Source organism: Nerophis lumbriciformis, linkage group LG21 (assembly GCF_033978685.3).
Source record: "Nerophis lumbriciformis linkage group LG21, RoL_Nlum_v2.1, whole genome shotgun sequence".
NCBI lineage: Eukaryota > Metazoa > Chordata > Actinopteri > Syngnathiformes > Syngnathidae > Nerophis > Nerophis lumbriciformis.
The window spans coordinates 17,122,001-17,143,196 of NC_084568.2; positions in this window are offsets into that span (position 1 = coordinate 17,122,001).

A 21,196-nucleotide genomic window follows, 5' to 3' on the forward strand; every position below is an offset into this window, starting at 1 on the left:
TTGTTCTGGGCATTGAACATGAAGACTCTTCCTTCACTGTTCCGAGTGGCCATGAGAGACTTGGAAGTGCCTGCCTCCAGTGCTCCAGTGGAGCGAGTTTCCAGCCATGGTGGCATCATACTACGCCCCCATCGTGCACAAATGACTGACAGACTCTTGGCTAATTTGGTCTTTTGCAAATGCAATGCAGCATAGGGCCCTGACATATAAAAAGTACAACTTTTTTGTTATGTTCACGTATATGTCATGTTTTTTCAATGTTAACACTTTTGTACAAATAAGTACATTTGCACTTTATTTTTCAATGTGTTTGTTCTGTAAAGGAATGAGTTAATGTTTAAAATGACTGGTTAGTAGTGCTATTATAAAGTGCAATGTCAGCACAATTTTCTTTCCTGCAATTTAAAATGCACTTGTTTTAATAAATAAATACAGTGTTTGAAAAGCATACACAATCTGTGTTAATATATTAGTCTGTGGTTAAAAGGACTTGAAAGGACTCGAAACTCAAAATGCAGGACTTAGGACTTGACTTGAGACTTTCCAGTCTTGACTTTGGACTTGACTCGGGGCTTGCCTGTCTTGACTCGGGACTTGACTCGGACTTGAGGGCAAAGACTTGAGACTTACTTGTGACTTGCAAAACAATGACTTGGTCCCACCTCTGATATATATATATATACATATATACACATACATTGATATATACAGTATATCATTTATATTTATTTATTTTGCCGTTTTTGTTTACATGTTAAAGGTGTTTTAATGAATATACATGCATGTTTAACACATATAGATTCCTTTCTTTCATGTTGACAAGAATATAAGTTGGTGTATTACCTGATTCTGATGACTTGCATTGATTGTAATCAGACAGCAGTGCTTAACGTCCACGTTTTCAAATGCAGGAGAAAAAAAGTTCCTCCTTTCTGTCTAATACCACATGAAAGTGGTTGGTTTTTGGTATCTTATCTGTCCAGCTTCCATATTCGTTTTCACACACTTTACAAGAAATACATTGGCGGCAAATTCCGTAGCTTGCTAGCTTGTTTGCGCTGGCTTTCGGAGACTCTGATTTTGAAAGCGCATGCGCGATGGAGCGGCACTTTTATTGTGAAGACAGGAACTGTGCAGTCAGTCTTTAGGCTTGTGACGGGATGTACGTTTGAAATAAAAAAGTGTCTTTTTTCCTTCACACTTTTGATTGATTGATTGAAACTTGTATTAGTAGATTGCACAGTACAGTACATATTCCGTACAATTGACCACTAAATGGTAACACCCCAATAAGTTTTTCAACTTGTTTAAGTCAGGTCATGTGACCGCCTGGCTCTGTTTGATTGGTCCAACGTCACCAGTGACTGCATCTGATTGGTGGAACGGAGTCAAACGTCACCAGTAACGCAGGCACTTTGAAGGTCTGTCTGACAGACCAAAACAAACAAAGCGTGCATTAACAGATCGATAAAAATTAGTAGCGAGTAGCGAGCTGAATGTAGATGAAAGTAGCGGAGTAAAAGTAGCGTTTCTTCTCTATAAATATACTCAAGTAAAAGTAAAAGTATGTTGCATTAAAACTACTCTTAGAAGTACAATTTATCCCAAAAGTTACTCAAGTAGATGTAACGGAGTAAATGTAGCGTGTTACTACCCACCTCTGCCAGTGACTGTATTTGATTGGTGAAACGCAGGCATGCGATAGATCCTACTTTGAAGGTCTGTCTGACAAACCACAACAAACAAAGTGTGCATTAACAGATCGATAAAAATCAGTAGCGAGTAGCGAGCTGAATGTAGATAAATGGAGAGGAGTAAAAGTAGCGCTTTCTCTCTATAAACATACTCAAGTAAAAGTAAAAGTATGTTGCATTACAACTACTCTTAGAAGTACAATTTATCCCAAAAGTTACTCAAGTAGATGTAACGGAGTAAATGTAGCGCGTTACTACCCACCTCTGGTCCAATGATACTATTGTATTTATAGTTTTAGTTTATTTAGCCATTTTTAGGCTCAAACATGCTGTAGAGTATGTTTTAGATTAACCCCAAAACCTGTGACCTAGTGAAGTTGCAATATTTGAAAAGCGACATGGCGAGGAACTATAGAATTATAGATCAATAAATGCATTGAATTGTATCGCCTGAATGGTAATCGAATCGTGGGGCGTCAAAAGATTCTCAGCCTTACTAATAATTAACGTCAAAGATGTGTATTGTTACATATACCGTATTTTTTCGGACCATAGGGCGCACTGGATTATAAGGCGCACTGCCGATGATTGGTCTATTTTCGATCTGTTGCACTTGCCTGCCAGGTCTCTGCATCCCAATATCCATACATGCACCGAAACGTAACAAAAACCAATACAATACAGTTTAATCAATACTTTCTATTCGGGGTGTCAAAAAAAAAGATGTATTTTTATTTTTTTATTATTATTATTATTATTTTTCTGTCTTATTCAGCCACTCAGGCAAATAATATTGTTGATGTAGATGCCCATATCTGGGGGGGGGGGGGGGGGGGGGGTTACCCACATATGTGGTCCTCTCCAAGGTTTCTCATAGTCATTCACATCCACGTCCCATTGGGGTTGTGAGTTTTTCCTTGCCCTTATGTGGGCTCTGTACCGCGGATGTCGTTGTGGCTTGTGCAGCCCTTTGAGACACTTGTGATTTAGGGCTATATAAATAAACATTGATTGATTGATATGTGCTGTACAGTTTACTTTAGAAAAGAGAAATGTGATACTTGTGATGTTTGAGTAGAATTGTATTAAACACAACCAGTATGCTTTTAGGTAATGTAGACATTTGTCAGAGCTGTCAATTTTCTGGATGGAATATAGTTAATCATATAACTGGCACCCAATGTTATTACCCAGCAGGTAAAACAATGTTGAGAACTTGTTGAATTATGTCCCAACGTTGAGCAACTCAAACATGACGTTGAAACAACATGCTTTTTGGCGACGTCTAATCAATGTTGGGTTCTGACCTTGAGTTGACCATTTGAAATTTGGTCATTTCCCAACCAAAATTCAACAACACAAACACAACGTTGAAACAACATGCTTTTTGACAACGTTTATTCAATGTTAGCCTGCGATGTTGATTCGACCATTGAAATGTGGTCATTTCCCAACGAACAACATGGATCCAAAGTTAGACACCAACGTGGTCTCAATTTACAAATACAACTATTTTGCAATGTTGTTTCTAAGTCCGTTTTAAAGGACATGAATCAACGTTGTATCAATGTCTTGCGCCTGCTGGGTAAAAAGTATTGCTTTGGAATCAAGAATCGTTTTGAATCGAGAATCGATAATGAATCGAATTGTTACCCCAAAGAATCGAATCAAATCGAATCGTGTGATGCCCCAAAGATTGATAGTCCTACTTCTTCTTCTTCGTTATTTTATTATTGTCATTACTACAAAAGAGCTTCAGCACACGCACGACCTTACATTACCTTACCAGACATTTGTGTGTATGTTCATCAAACCCCATGTACAAAACCCAAAACCAGTGAAGTTGGCACGTTGTGTAAATCGTAAAAAAAACACACAATACAATGATTTGCAAATCCTTTTCAACCTATATTCAATTGAGTAGACTGCAAAGACAAGATACTTAACGTTCGAACTGGAAAACGTTATTTTTTGCGAATATGAGCTCATTTGGAATTTGATGCCTGCAACATGTTTCAAACAAGCTGGCACAAGTGGCAAAAAAGACTGAGAAAGTTGAGGAATGCTCATCAAACACTTATTTGGAACATCTCACAGGTGAACAGGCTAATTGGGAACAGGTGGGTGCCATGATTGGGTATAAAAGCAGCTTCCATGCAATGATTAGTCATTCACAAACAAGGATGGGGCGAGGTACACCCCTTTGTCCACAACTGCATGGGCAAATAGTCCAACAGTTTAAGAACAACATTTCTCAAAGAGCTATTGCAAGGAATTTAGGGATTTCACCATCTACGGTCCATAATATCATCAAAAGGTTCAGAGAATCCGGAGAAATCACTGCACGTAAGCAATGATATTACTGACCTTCAATCCCTCAGGCGGTACTGCATCAAAAAGCGACATCAGTGTATAAAGGATATCACCACCTGGGCTTAGGAACGCTTCAGAAAACCACTGTCAATAACTACAGTTGGTTGCTACATCAACTCTACTATGCAAAGTGAAAGCCATTTATCAACAACACCCAGAAACGCCACAGGTATCGCTGAGCTCGAGCTCATCCAAGATGGACTGATGCAAAGTGTAAAAGTGTTCTGCGGTCTGACGAGTCCACATTTCAAATTGTTTTTGGACACTGTGGACGTTGTGTCCTGCGGAACAAAGAGAAAAATAACCATCCGGATTGTTATACGCGCAAAGGTCCAAAGCCAGCATCTGTGATGGTATGGGGGTGTATGAGTGCCCACGGCTAACTTACACACCTATGAAGGCACCATTAATGCTGAAAGGTACATACAGGTTTTGCCATCCAAACAATGTTATCATGGACGCCCCTGCTTATTTCAGCAAGACAATGCCAAGCCACGTGTTACAACAGCATGGCTTCATAGTAAAATAGTGCGGGTACTAGACTGGCCTGCCTGTAGTCCAGACCTGTCTCCCATTAATAATGTGTGGCACAACACGAAGCCTAAAATACGACAACGGAGACCCCCGGACTGTTGAACAACTTAAGCTGTACATCAAGCAAGAATGGGTAATAATTCCACCTGAAAAACTTCAAAAATTGGTCTCCTCAGTTCCCAAACGTTAACTGAGTGTTGTTAAAAGGAAAGGCCATGTAACACAGTGGTTAAAATGCCCCTGTGCCAACTTTTTTGCAATGTGTTGCTGCCATTAAATTCTAAGTTAATTATTATTTGCAAAAAAAAAAATTAAGTTTCTCAGTTTCAACATTAAGCATCTCGTCTTTGCAGTCTATTCAATTGAATATAAGTTGAAAAGGATTTGCTAATCATTGTATTCTGTTTTTTTATTTACCATTTACACAATGTGCCAACTTCACTGGTTTTGGGTTTTGTAGAAGACCCACAGGTCAACAGGTCCCATTTTTGAAAAAACAAACTGCGGGTCACATTTTGGGCACCCCTGGGCTAGGATATAGTTGTGTCGTTATTGCTCTACTCTTATCAAAGACCTTGCTTGCTGTTTTAACTTTCAGTAGCATTGTGTCGCTCATAGGCCCGCCTCTCACCCTCACCCCCCATTTAAGCATCAACCTTCTAGACACACTTCCCTCGGTCCAACCTCTTTGAACAGCAGGGATTGACATGAGGGACCAGATGAAGCTAGTAGGTGCTAAAAGTTAGACTGCATGTACGTGTTCTGGGGCATGTGAGGTGCAAGGGGTTGTATCGACTCGGCATTGAGGAAACACTCGGCCGTGGAGGTCTGGACGGAAATAGAGCGGGGAGGGGAGAAGGGTCTCATGATTGGAGCGACCAACCAGCTCAGCCCTGCTTCTCTGTGCACAATTACTGCCAAACAAGCTGGGCTTTTATCACATTGCTCTCCCTGACTCACAAACTGCATTTGGAGAGGACTGGATTTCTTTCTTTTCTTTATTTTGGACAGCGAACGCCAACAGATTCACACCACAGGAGTAGTCTGATGACGCTCCTCCTTGAATGTGGTTAAATCAGTGAGTCAGAAGTGAGAATGTTGAGTTTTTAGCACATCTCTCTTGCAGTATGAAACCTTCCACAGCGATAAAGAGGGAAGCCCTGATTGACTTAGTGTCTAACACAGTGTTTTTCAACCACTGTGCCGCGGCACACTAGTGTGCCGTAAGATACAGTCTGGTGATTACGTAATTTCACCTAATTGGGTTAAAAATATTTTTTTGCAAAACCAGTAATTATAATCCGCAAATAATGTGCCGTTGTTGAGTGTGTGTGCTGTCTAGAGCTCGGCAGAGTAACCATATAATACTCTTAAATATCAGTAGGTGGCAGCAGGGGGCTAATTGCTTTGTCGTGATCACAATATGCAGACGACAGCGGGAGGCAGTGTGCAGGTAAAAAGGTATCTAATGCTTAAACCAAAAATAAACAAAAGGCCAGGGCCGCAAAGAAAAGGCATTGAAGCTTAGGGATGGCTATGTAGAACAAAACTAAAACTGAACTGGTTGCAAAGTAAACAAAAAACAGAATGCTGGACGACAGCAAAGACTTACAGCGTGTGGAGCAGGCGGCCTCCACAAAGTACATCCGTACAAGACACGACAATCAACAATGTCCCCACAAAGAAGGATGGCGTCGGCACTGTCACACCGCAGTGAGGGATGTCTTGTCTTGGTTTTTTCTGTCTTGTGATCTGCATGTTTTAGTTTGAAAAGTAACTCTCCTTTCGTTTCAGGTCACTTGCCCTTCCTTTTGTGTCATCAGTCTGACGTCATCCCGGTTCCCTGATTGTTTCCACCTGTTCCCTATTACCCTCATGTGTCCTATAAGCCCACTCCTCCCTTTGTTCTGTGCCAGATTGTCTCGTTTATTCGTGCTCTCTAGCATCCATGTCCATGTCCATGCCTTGCCTTACCTTGCCTCGTCTCGTGCTTATGTTCCTTGATCCTGAATCCCTTTGTTGCTATTTTGAGTTTTCCTTTCTTCCTCCTCAGCAGAGTCATTTTTTGTTATTTAGTTTATTCAGCCGAAGTGGTGAGTTATCAGTTATTTTTCATTCTTTCCTCCAATTTTTGAGTGACAATTTTTGTTAAACTTTATTAGATTAGGTAGTGTAGAATTTTTCATAGCTGTTGTTTCTTCCTCCTGTTGGAGCGTTTTTTGTTAATACATTTTATAGCATATACGGCGCCTATTATAGTTTGTGTTTGCTTTTGTGTTTTCCTCCGTTCGGAGTGATTTTCGGTTGTTCCTATTTTTTGGAACCTTTTTCGCGATTAGTTTTTTGGTTAAAATAGATATTGTAATTCCTTGACTTTGGAGGTGAAAGGAAGCTGTCAAAATAAAAGCCTGTCTAAGTTCCCTACTCTGCATCTGAGTCCTATCCTTTTTACCAAGCGTGACAGGCACAACTTAAAAAGTCTTGATTGCAAAGCAGGTGCGGGGGAATAGCGTTCAAGGAAGACATGAAACTCCTACAAAGAAATACAAACAAAACAGGAAAAGCCACCAAAATAGGAGCGCAAGACAAGAACTACTACTCGACACAGAGGAAAACACCAAAAACTTCAACATAAGTAATGTCGTGATGTCACAGGTGGTGACAGTACACCTACTTTGAGACAAGAGCTATAGTGATGCATGGTTGGTTATGGTTTGAATTCATATCCAACAATTGCGAGAACAACTTTTTAATTGTCAATATCGGCTGCTGAGTTTAATTTTTCAATGATTTCTGCTGGTTGTGTGCCTCCGCATTTTTTCAATGAATAAAATGTGCCTTGGCTCAGAAAAGGTTGAAAAACACTGCTCTATCAAGCTGAAGCGTATGTTTGGAGGGAGTTATGTGGACAGTGGAACCAGCTTAAGTCTAGGTCGAGGATCATCAAGTCACCAAGTCCGCTGTCTTCTCCTGGCTAAAAAATACCCGCTTAAGCTGACGTCGACCGTTTTTGTCGGCATTAAATACGACACCTATTGGAGTCTACACACGTTATTTGATTGAACAGTCAGAGGACAGGCCTTTCTGAAAGATTTACACACATTTCTAAAAGATATCCAGGGAGCCACTAGGGCGGCGCTAAAGAGCTGACCCCTGGCCTCGATCAATCATTATTGCTCTTCTTATAGTCCATAATACAGCCCTAGCAGGCACAAGACATTAAAACAACATTGAGAACTTGTTAAAGGCCTACTGAAACCCACTACTACCGACCACGCAGTCTGATAGTTTATATATCAATGATGAAATCTTAACATTGCAACACATGCCAATACAATTACTAAAGTGGAATTTTAAATTTCGCGCGAAATATCCTGCTGAAAACGTCTCCGTATGATGACGTCAGTGCGTGACGTCACGGATTGTAGAGGACATTTTGGGACAGCATGGTGGCCAGCTATTAAGTCGTCTGTTTTCATCGCAAAATTCCACAGTATTCTGGACATCTGTGTTGGTGAATCTTTTGCAATTTGTTCAATGAACAATGGAGACAGCAAAGAAGAAAGCTGTAGGTGGGAAGCGGTGTATTGCGGCAGGTGTTGTGCCGGATAACGCACCCCAGCCGTAGAATGCACCCCCTGATTGTTTACATTCCCGGAAGATGACAGTCAAGCTTTACCATTGGCCTGTGGAGAACTGGGACAACAGAGACTCTTACCAGGAGGACTTTGAGTTGGATACGGAGACGCGGTACCGTGAGTACGCATGCAGCTGCGGCTTCAAAACATTTGATCGCTTGCCCGTACGTAACTTTGGGGACTTTGGGGAAATATATGTGCTGTATGAACTTTGGGGATGTGAACGGTACTTTGGGCTGTGGGATTGAGTGTGTTGTGCAGGTGTTTGAGTTGTATTGGCGGGTTATATGGACGGGAGGGGGGAGGTGTTTGTTATGCGGGATTATTTTGTGGCATATTAAATATAAGCCTGGTTGTGTTGTGGCTAATAGAGTATGTATATGTCTTGTGTTTTATTTACTGTTTTAGTCATTCCCAGCTGAATATCAGGTCCCACCCGCCTCTCACAGCATCTTCCCTATCTGAATCGCTCCCACTGCCCTCTAGTCTTTCACTCTCACTTTCCTCATCCACAAATCTTTCATCCTCGCTCAAATTAATGGGAAAAATCGTCGCTGTCTCGGTCCGAATCGCTCTCGCTGCTGGTGGCCATGATTGTAAACAATGTGGAGATGTGAGGAGCTCCACAACCTGTGACGTCACGCGCATATCGTCTGCTACTTCCGGTACAGGCAAGGCTTTTTTATCAGCGACCAAAAGTTGCGAACTTTATCGTCGATGTTCTCTACTAAATCCTTTCAGCAAAAATATGGCAATATCGCGAAAATGATCAAGTATGACACATAGAATGGACCTGCTATCCCCGTTTAAATAAGAAAATCGCATTTCAGTAGGCCTTTAATATACTCACAAACATAGGAGAAGCAGTCGTGCATGTAAACGGTCCCAAACATAATCGAACCTCAAGCACTGAGGAACAGGCGAGGCAGGCCGGGCTGCCAATCAGGGACAGGTGAGGGAAAGGAGCGCTCAGGGAGACAAGCAGGAAATGCAACAAAATTAAAGCGCGCCGACAGGAAACAAACACCAGACAAGGAAACAGAAACAAAAGTGAAGTGACAGATCGTCACACCACTGTTTTTTTTTTATGGTAAAATTCCGTCAACCCAGCTGCCAGTTTTTCACTGTAAAATCTACAGTTGTTTTTACAATGTAAATGTAAATGGAAAAATGGTGCCACTTTTTTTACGATAAAAAACGGCCAGCTTAGTTGCCACGATTAATCAAAAATCAGTACTGTTTATTCATTGCCCGTAGTATGTTGAGAAAACCACAGTGAATTTTGCGGTCAAATTCTGACAACTAAGCTGCCATTTTTCCGTAAAAAAAAAAAAATGCTACTGTTTTTCCATTTACTATAAAATGCATCACTGTTTATTTTTAGTACAATTCAGTAGAGCTGTGGACGGTCGGTTGGTATAGTGGCCGTGCCAGCAACCTGAAGGTTCCCTGGTTCCACCCCTGGTTCCCGCCATCCTAATCAGGTCCGCAAAAACATATTTCAACACAATTTGAACGGTCCGATTTGTGACTGATTCAACGACCTGACTGAATGAGAATATTCACAGACACGTCAGACGTAAAAAAAAAAAAACGTCCTCGCTTGGGAGTTGGAACCGTTTTCTCTTCTTCAACAGATTGTGAATAATCCTTTTCAAGACGACCTGACGCGGTTTTTGGCTTTTATTTGTGGTTTTTCTGTGCAATTAGCCACTAAACTACTTGACCGTCGGCCAATTATTCCGAGAAAAATGCTCCTATTTCTGCTGTGGAGGAATGCATCCAGCAGCCATTAGATATAATTAGAGACCACAGAATGCGCTTGTATTAAAACATTGGCTGCAATTTGGCAGCTGTTTAATTTTAGACACGCTGGATCAAGCCATGCACATACACGGAAACACACGTACATACACACAAACACACACTTATATATGCATACACAGAGGGACCTCTGAGCGGCGGACACCTTCAATATTGAACTGAGACCCAGGCCCGGTCTCTGTATTTACATGTAAATGGTCTACAACAATCTGCGGCCCCTTTTTTCAAGCGCCGTCCCTCCAGGAAAGAGTAGCTATCGTCAGATGGGGGGGACCACATCAGATGGGCTCTCATGGTTATGGAGCCAAGCAGTCTGAGGAGAGGAGAGGCTGCCTGCCTGGCAGCCACTGAAACAGCAGGGACTCCCACATAGCATGGAAGTGGTCCATGGTCCTGTCTTCGTCTTCTTCTTCTTAGTGTGCAGGAACGAGCAGAAGGCCTCCCGTCCTAAACATCATCTCGTGGACGGGCGCTCATGTGTGACTTCCAGGGTGGGACGGTATAGTCCTGAAGAGGTATGAGAACCTGGTCTATTCCTTGTGGGTAGAGGTGTCATATTTGACAAGTGTATGTGTGGATGTGGAGGGGTGGGTGTCAATGGTAAGAAATTACGAACAGCCGTGAGCATGCATATCCAAGTCTCGTGGCGGAGGGACGGAGCCTGCCTGTATTTGTTCCTTATGATCGTCTGTCAAGTGTTTGGGTGTCCTTCTGTGCTGGCAGGTCAGATATGATGGAGGTCTGCACGCCATGGACCAAACGTTCTGTCTGGCAGGGGAGAGCTTGTTTCCAGGTTGGTCAGATGGGTGAAGACCTTGATAGGACGGAACAGCAGACACAACCCGGAGCCACCGATAAAGCTCGAGACGTGAAAATCTGTAGTCTGGTGGCCTCTTGCAACATTTTTACTTCTATTTGTTTTGCATGTATTGAACATGTTGGTAAGAGTTCATTCATTCACCACAAGTCATATCCGGGTATCCAAGTACAAACCCCGTTTCCATATGAGTTGGGAAATTGTGCTAGATGTAAATATAAACATAATACAATGATTTGCAAATCATTTTCAACCCATATTCAGTTGAATATGCTACAAAGACAACATATTTGATGTTCAAACTGATAAACATTTTTTTTTTTTTTTTGCAAATAATCATTAACTTTAGAATTTGACGCCAGCAACACGTGACAAAGAAGTTGGGAAAGGTGGCAATAAATACTGATAAAGTTGAGGAATGCTCATCAAACACTTATTTGGAACATCCCACAGGTGAACAGGTAAATTGGGAACAGGTGGGTGCCATGATTGGGTATAAAAGTAGATTCCATGAAATGCTCAGTCATTCACAAACAAGGATGGGGCGAGGGTCACCACTTTGTCAACAAATGCGTGAGCAAATTGTTGAACAGTTTAAGAAAAACCTTTCTCAACCAGCTATTGCAAGGAATTTAGGGATTTCACCATCTACGGTCCGTAATATCACCAAAGAATTCAGAGAATCTGGAGAAATCACTGCAAATAAGCAGCTAAGCCCGTGACCTTCGATCCCTCAGGCTGTACTGCATCAACAAGCGACATCAGTGTGTAAAGGATATCACCACATGGGCTCAGGAACACTTCAGAAACCCACTGTCAGTAACTACAGTTGGTCGCTACATCTGTAAGTGCAAGTTAAAACTCTCCTATGCGAGGCGAAAACCGTTTATCAACAACACCCAGAAACGCAGTCGGCTTCGCTGGGCCTGAGCTCATCTAAGATGGACTGATACAAAGTGGAAAAGTGTTCTGTGGTCTGACGAGTCCACATTTCAAATTGTTTTTGGAAACTGTGGACGTGGTTTCCTCCGGACCAAAGAGGAAAAGAACCATCTGGATTGTTATAGGCGCAAAGTTGAAAAGCCAGCATCTGTGATGGTATGGGGGTGTATTAGTGCCCAAGACATGGGTAACTTACACATCTGTGAAGGCGCCATTAATGCTGAAAGGTACATACAGGTTTTGGAGCAACATATGTTGCCATCCAAGCAACGTTACCATGGACACCCCTGCTTATTTCAGCAAGACAATGCCAAGCCACGTGTTACATCAACGTGGCTTCATAGTAAAAGAGTGCGGGTACTAGACTGGCCTGCCTGTAGTCCAGACCTGTCTCCCATTGAAAATGTGTGGCGCATTATGAAGCCTAAAATACCACAACGGAGACCCCCGGACTGTTGAACAACTTAAGCTGTACATCAAGCAAGAATGGGAAAGAATTCCACCTGAGAAGCTTAAAAAATGTGTCTCCTCAGTTCCCAAACGTTTACTGAGTGTTGTTAAAAGGAAAGGCCATGTAACACAGTGGTGAACATGCCCTTTCCCAACTACTTTGGCACGCGTTGCAGCCATGAAATTCTAAGTTAATTATTATTTGCAAAAAAAAAATAAAGTTTATGAGTTTGAACATCAAATATCTTGTCTTTGTAGTACATTCAACTGAATATGGGTTGAAAAGGATTTGCAAATCATTGTATACCGTTTATATTTACATCTAACACAATTTCCCAACTCATATGGAAAAGGGGTTTGTATGTAGTAGGGTTGTGTAGTGGAATTTCTGACTTTTGAACTATATTTCGTGTCTGTCAAGAATGTCTGCTCGTTTCATTCTATTCTATTCTAAACCATTGGAAGACCAGATGTAGGTGAAAGTTGAATATGGAGTCGGTCTGACCATTCTACAAAAGGTTTTGATTGTCTATCATGACTAAGGGATTCAAGAATGTTGCAAAACAAACAGGTCGAAAACAACAGGACCTTGACGCATGAAGGAAACAGATAAAATGGCCAAGTGACAAGGGCTATGGGTGATTGCATGATTCTTGTGTCCTCCGGAGGACAGTTGTCAGTCTGCACGGGCAACTCAATCCAACTTTGTACTTTTTGACTATGGGTAAATAAACCTCTTTGTACTAAACTCACTTTTGTTGCTGTTTAAGCTTCGGACAATCCACTACAGTTGTACGGTAGTTAGTATAGTACCGCGATACCAATTAATCATTTTCGGTACTATATCGCCTCTGACGGCGGCACACACACACACAGAGTACTTACAAGCAGACACAGTGTGTAGACAGAAAAGGGAGAACAGATGCGTTTTGGCTTAAAAACTAACGATAAAGGTGAAGCTATAACACTGAAACACCCTCAGGAAGAGGTGCTAGCTAGCTAGCTACCTAGCGGCTAACGTCCATCCGCCGTCGGCAGTGTTTTAGCGACTTCTAAATCACTAATCCTTGTCTCCATGGTGACAAATAAAGTAAGTTTCTTACAAGTATCATCCCTGCAGGACGAGGAATAGCTAAACGTGCTTCACTACACACCGTAGCTCACCGGCGTCAAAATGTAAACAAACGCCATGGGTGGATCTACACCTGACATCCACTGTAATGATACCAAGTACAGGCACGTATCTAGTCGATACTATTATGATTACGTCAACATTTTTTGGCATCATAACATCTTTCGTTTTTTGGAAATTTCATATGATGTTTATAAACTCAGGAAATATGTCCCTGGACACATGAGGACTTTGATTATGACCAATGTATGATCCTGTAACTACTTGGTATCGGATCGATACTTAAATGTGTAGTATCACCTAAAACTAATGTAAAGTATCAAACAACAGAATAATAAGTGATTATTACATTTTAACAGAAGTGTAGATAGAACATGTTAAAAGAGAAAGTAAGCAGATATTAACAATAAATGAACAGGTAGATTAATAATTAATTGTCTACCATTTGTCCTTAATAATGATGACAAAATAATAGAACGATAAATGACACAATATGTTACTGCATACGTCAGCAGACTAATTAGGAGCCTTTGTTTGTGTACTTACTACTAAAAGACAAGTTGTCTTGTATGTTCACTATTTTATTTTAGGACTACATTGCAATAAGAAACATATGTTTAATGTACCCTAAGATTTTTTGTTAAAATAAAGCCAATAATGAAATTTTTTGTGGTTCCCTTTATTTAGAAAAGTACCGAAATAAATAAATAATTTTGGTACCAGTACCAAAATATTGGTATCGGGACAACACCAGTATGTGGTAGTTCAGTTTATACAAGGGGAGGCAGGCAGATGAACAACAAATAAAAAGACTGTTTGCTAGTGATGTGTGCATTGATACTGAAATATGGATACCAGATCTTTATGCTCTAATATCGATATATTTGATACTTTAGCTCAGGAGTGTCAAGGGCCGCATACTGAAAAGTCAAAAGTACACACAAAAAACTATTGGGTTAAAAAACACCCCAATTTTAACCTAACTGCTGGTTATTTGAGTTATTTTAACTCAACATTTTGGGTGAATTTTTCCAACCCAACTTTTGCGTTGAATCACACTAAATTGCCAAAAGTATTTGGCCAACCATCCAAATGATCAGAATTAGGTCTCCTAATCACTTGGCCCGGCCACAGGTGTATAAACATTTGTGAAAGAATGGGCTCTCAGGAGCTCAGTGATTTCCAGTGTAGAACTGTCATAGGAGGCCACCTGTGCAACAAATTTAGTCGTGAAATTTCCTCGCTCCTAAATATTCCAAAGTCAACTGGCGGCTTTATTATAAGAAAATGGAAGAGTTTGGTGGAGGAGGAATTATGGTGTGGGGTTGTTTTTCAGGAGTTGGGCTTGCCCCCTTAGTTCCAGTGAAAGGGAATTCAAATGCTCCAGGATACCAAAACATTTTGGACAATTCCATGCTCCCAACCTTGTGGGTACAGTTTGGGGGTGGGCCCCTTCCTCTTCCAACATGACTGTGCACCAGTGCACAAAGCAAGGTCCATAAAGACATGTATGACAGAGTCTGGTGTGGATGAACTTGACTGGCTTGCACAGAGTCCTGACCTGAACCCGATAGAACACCTTTGGGATGAGGCCTTCTCGACCAACATCAGTGTGGAAGAATGGTTGAACATTCTTATAAACACACTCTGCAACCTTGTGGACAGCCTTCTCAGAAGAGTTGAAGCTGTATTAGCTGCAAAAGGTGGACCAACATCATAACGAACCCTATGGGTTAGGAATAGGATGGCACTTCAAGTTCATATGTAAGTCAAGGCAGGTGGCCAAATACTTTTGGCAATATAGTGTATTTAACCAAAAAGTTGAGTTATGCTAACTAAATGTTGGGCTATTCCCCACCAAACTATTGGGTTGAATTATTTAACCCAAAAGTTGAGTTATGCTAACTCAATGTTAATGAGATTAATCCGTAATAAAATTCCCTTCAAGAAAAAAGTTACTTTTTAATAAAAATAAAAAAAAGCCTTTTACCCAAAAATGCATTACTCGTTGAAAAACAACCCAAAAATGGTTTATCATTTTGAAAACCCAGAAATTTAGTTGAAATAATACCCTTATAACCCAAAAAAATGATTGCTATTCATAAAAATAACTTCAAAATTTAATCCAACACTAGCAACTCCTAAATTGAATTATCAAAATAACCCAGCATTTTTAGGGTGTTTATTAAAAAAAAAAAAAATGCTGAAAACAGATAGTGTCAGTTCTGTATTATAGGTGACTAAGCACATTATTCTTAATTATTATTTAGAACACTGGTGTCAAACTCAAGGCCCGAGGGTCAGATTTGGCCCGTCACATCATTTAAAGCGGCCCAGAAAGCCCTGAAATAATATGAGTCAATAAAGCACTTTTATCATTTACGAAATGTAATCTTTTCATTGTGACTGACAGAAATACACGTATTGCATACTATTGAGTATATTTTAAACATATTTTATCTAATAATGCAACAAATATAATACTAACATTAATTTCAAACTTTTTAAATGTAAAACAAAATAAAATATCTGCTTGAGTTCTATCAAAGAAAGTTATCCATCAATTTGTACACTGTAGGAAGGACAATATATTTTACAGTAAAAAAAAACTGGCAGCTTAATTGCCAACTATAGTACCATTTTTCTATTTACAATAATATGCTGTAAAAACCATCGTACATTTTACGGTGAAGTTGTGGCGACTCAGCTGCCAGATTTTTTTTTACAGTGTATGTAATACAAATACAACAATCAAATGCACAGCAATTAATTTTAGAATATCATGAGGTGAATTCTTAAACATTTATATTCATAAATTATACAAGCGACCCTCTTAGGGCAGCCATAACTGCGATGTGGCCCTCAGTGTAACCGTGCTCAACACCCCTGATTTAGAACATTTCAGCTTTTTCTCATTACTTACTAAATTTTTTTTGTTCTTTATTCTTACATTTTTGCTGTTTTATTTTTTCAATGTAATCATGATAAAAATAATAATATTAATAATATTAATAATAATAATATGATTGTGCAACTGCATAATTTGGTGTGTCAACAATTCTGCCTGTATGAAAATATTAATGTTCAGTTACATATTTAACAGTGTTTATTGTTGTTGTTGGAATTTTTTAAATCAATTAATTCATCAGTTAGTATTATTTAATTGTTTAATCAACTAAGTAATTAAACTAAAATTGTATTTTTTATTTTGAGAGCTTCTAATACTTTATTTCAGGGTGTCTATACTTTTTCCACCAAAGTAAAGTATGGGGGACCATTTTGATATTTTTTTATTTAAAAACATGGTAAAAAGAGAAATATATATATCTAAAGATTACATTTTTTGTTATAGATTACTAAGTATATATTTTTTTAAATTAATTATTCGTTAAAAAAACCCAAAAAAACCCCCCAGTTTTTTCTCATTACATTCCAATTTTTTTCTTTTTTTTCTTAAATTTGCATTTTTTTTTTTTTTTTTTTTAGATAGGTTTGTTATTTGTAAACACACAACTTTTTAAATTTTAGCAGACAGAGTAGGAACATTTGCACAAAGTGTATCGGATCGATATCGCTGATACCAGCCTGCATTTTACTCTGTATCGGATCGGAAAGAAAATCAGTGGTATCGCACATCACTGCAGTTTGCAACTTGATTTTTCTAAGCAAAACATATTGGCTGGCTTGTGGTACCATTTGTGGTTCAACAGCACACATCTGTTTTACAATTTCCTATATTTTTCATAAGTACTCATTTTATGTAATCCAATTTTAAATAATTAATGTTCACGGCAGTCACTCACCCTGTCTCGTCCACACGCACGTGCAAGGGAGCGTGTGCACACATACAAAAACAACCCAAGAGAAGCAACGGACAATTTTCAGTAGTAATGTGTGGATCGATACTGAAACATCGATACCGTCGATCCCAGATCTTTATGCTCTGATATCGATTCTCAAATCAAATATCGATAAAACAACTAATTTATTTGAGATAATGCATATCATTGACAGGAACACAGTGTAATGCACCTAAAACACTGAGATCGCGATTGGTGGGAACTACCTTTTTTTCCGCCAAGGTAAGTACGTAATGCGCAAGCAAGAAAACGACTGGAAGATAACATTAGTGAGTTAGTATTGTAAAACAGCAAGTGTATGTAACCTCTTATTGTAGGCTATTTGAAGACACTATATATATAGAGTTAAATATAAAGACCATACCAACTTTAATAACACAACACATGTAGTACAGAGTAACGCCATCATTTGTTTCACCCCGTGATTTTATATCTTTATGTATTATTGCATATTCATCCCAAAGGTGTTCTATCGGGTTCAGGTCAGGACTCTGTGCAAGCCAGTCAAGTTCATCCACACCAGACTCTGTCATCCATGTCTTTATGGACCTTGCTTTGTGCACTGGTGCACAGTCATGTTGGAAGAGGAAGGGGCCCGCTCCAAACTGTTCCCACAAGGTTGAGAGCATGGAATTGTCCAAAATGTTTTGGTATCCTGGAGCATTCAAAGTTCCTTTCACTGGAACAAAGGGGCCAAGCCCAACTCCTGAAAAAACAACCCCACACCATAATTTCTCCTCCACCAAATTTCACACTCGGCACAAAGCAGTCTGAAATGTAGCGTTCCCCTGGCAACCTCCGAACCCAGACTTGGCCATCAGATTGCCAGATGGAAATGCGGGATTCATCACTCCAGAGAAGGTGTCTCCACTGCTCTAGAGTCCAGTGACGATGTGCTTTACACCACTGCATCCCACGCTTTGCATTGGACTTGGTGATGTATAGCTTAGATGCAGCTGCACGGCCATGGAAACCCATTCCATGAAGCTCTCTGCGTACTGTACGTGGGCTAATTGGAAGGTCACATGAAGTTTGGAGCTCTTTAGCAACTGACTGTGCAGAAAGTCGGCGACCTCTTTGCACTATGCGCTTCAGCATCCACTGACCCCTCTCTGTCAGTTTACGTGGCCTACCACTTTGTGGCTGAGTTGCTGTTGTTCCCAAACTCTTCCATTTTCTTATAATAAAGCCGACTGTTGACTTTGGAATATTTAGGAGCGAGGAAATTTCACAACTGGATTTGTTGCACAGGTGGCATCCTATGAGATTTCCACGCTGGAAATCACTGAGCTCCTAATATACACATTAGGGGTGTAACAACGATTTGATATATATATATATCTCTATCTATCTATCTATATATATACATACATACATACATACATACATACATACATACATATATATATATATGTATAATTGCCTATACGATTCAGGGACAATATTATTTTTTTTTACAACGATACAATCCGAAAACGATTCATTATATATATATATATATATATATATATATATATATATATATATATATATAATGAATCTTTTTCGGATTGTATCGTTGCTAAGCCCGTGACCTTCGTTCCCTCAGGCTGTACTGCATCAACAAGCGACATCAGTGTGTAAAGGATATCACCACATGAGCTCAGGAACACTTCAGAAACCCACTGTCAGTAACTAAAGTTGGTCGCTACATCAGTAAGTGCAAGTTAAAACTCTCCTATGCAAGGCGAAAACCGTTTATCAACAACACCCAGAAACGCCGTCGGCTTTGCTGGGCCTGAGCTCATCTAAGATGGACTGATACAAAGTGGAAAAGTGTTCTGTGGTCTGACGAGTCCACATTTGAAATTGTTTTTGGAAACTGTGGACGTGGTGTCCTCCGGACCAAAGAGGAAAAGAACCATCCGGATTGTTATAGGCGCAAAGTTGAAAAGCCAGCATCTGTGATGGTATGGGGGTGTATTAGTGCTCAAGACATGGGTAACTTGCACATCTGTGAAGGCGCCATTAATGCTGAAAGGTACATACAGGTTTTGGAGCAACATATGTTGCCATCCAAGCAACGTTACCATGGACGCCCCTGCTTATTTCAGCAAGACAATGCCAAGCCACGTGTTACATCAACGTGGCTTCATAGTAAAAGAGTGCAGGTACTAGACTGGCCTGCCTGTAGTCCAGACTTGTCTCCCATTGAAAATGTGTGGCGCATTTTGAAGCCTAAAATACCACAACGGAGATCCCCGGACTGTTGAACAACTTAAGCTGTACATCAAGCAAGAATGGGAAATAATTCCACCTGAGAAGCTTAAAAAATGTGTCTCCTCAGTTCCCAAACGTTTACTGAGTGTTGTTAAAAGGAAAGGCCATGTAACACAGTGGTGAACATGCCCTTTCCCAACTACTTTGGCACGTGTTGCAGCCATGAAATTCTAAGTTAATTATTATTTGCAAAAAAAATAAAGTTTATGAGTTTGAACATCAAATATCTTGTCTTTGTAGTGCATTCAATTGAATATGGGTTGAAAAGGATTTGCAAATCATTGTATTCCGTTTATATTTACATCTAACACAATTTCCCAACTCATATGGAAACGGGGTTTGTAGATCCCCTCAACTTGGTCAATTGAAAAGTAGCTCGTCTGCAGAAAAGGTGTGGGCACCCCTGGTGTACAGTATGTGCGGTACTGCATATTTAGGGTATCGATCCGATAATTCAATACAGGAACAGTTTACTGATACTGATATTTTTACTAGAAATACTCAAGCAGCTAGAAATGATACATTAACAAAACTGTTCTGTAAAGTGTCATCTCAGTGGTGGTGTACCTTCCATTTGATATCTGATCTAAAACACTAGGTCAAAGAGTCTTCCTCACCCCCTCAACATGAGATCATTAAGTGAGGAGGCAGACAAAATGCACCGACGTGGTCTTGAGTGCAGTAATATATGTCCCTGAGTTGAGAACGCGGGGTGGGGCCCTCCTGTTTCAGTTGCATGTGTGTGTGCGTATCTGACTCGCCGTGTGGGGGACAATGCAACACATTAAACCAATGTGGGAAGTGTGAAAACAGGGTATCTGCTGCAGTCAACATGAAGAGAGAAGAACGGTGCTATGGATTTTGTAAATTGCACTTAACCCATAACGACCCAACGCAAAGGAAATTACAGGGGGATATACCAGAGCAACACATTTCTGATTTTGTTTTCCTTAAACCAGGGGTGTCAAACTCATTATAGCTCAGGGGCCGCATGGAGGAAAATCTGTGCACACGCGGGCCGGACTATTAAAATCATGGCATTAAAACTAAAAAATAAAGACAACTTCGGATTGTTTTCTTTGTCTTACTTTGGGCAAAAATCGAACAAACACATTCTGAAAATATTACAATAAAAATATAGGAATAAATACCGGCAGCGGTAAAGTTTAGATCCACGAAGGAAAGAAGAAAGTGAATGTTTATAACTGAATACATTTACATATGTATAAATTATTATACGCGTACCGTTACACCCCTAATATACATATACATTATATATATATATATATATATATATATATATATATATACACATATACATATTTATATATATATATATATATATATATATATATATATATATATATATATATATATATATATATATATATATATATATGTCTTAATAAGGTTATCCAAAAAATAGTGCTCGATACCGTAGTAGAGCGCAATATATGTATGTGTGGGAAAAAGAGATGAAATAGTCTTGTGATTTTTTTCCCACACATACATACAGGTAAAAGCCAGTAAATTAGAATATTTTGAAAAACTTGATTTATTTCAGTAATTGCATTCAAAAGGTGTAACTTGTACATTATATTTATTCATTGCACACAGACTGATGCATTCAAATGTTTATTTCATTTAATTTTGATGATTTGAAGTGGCAACAA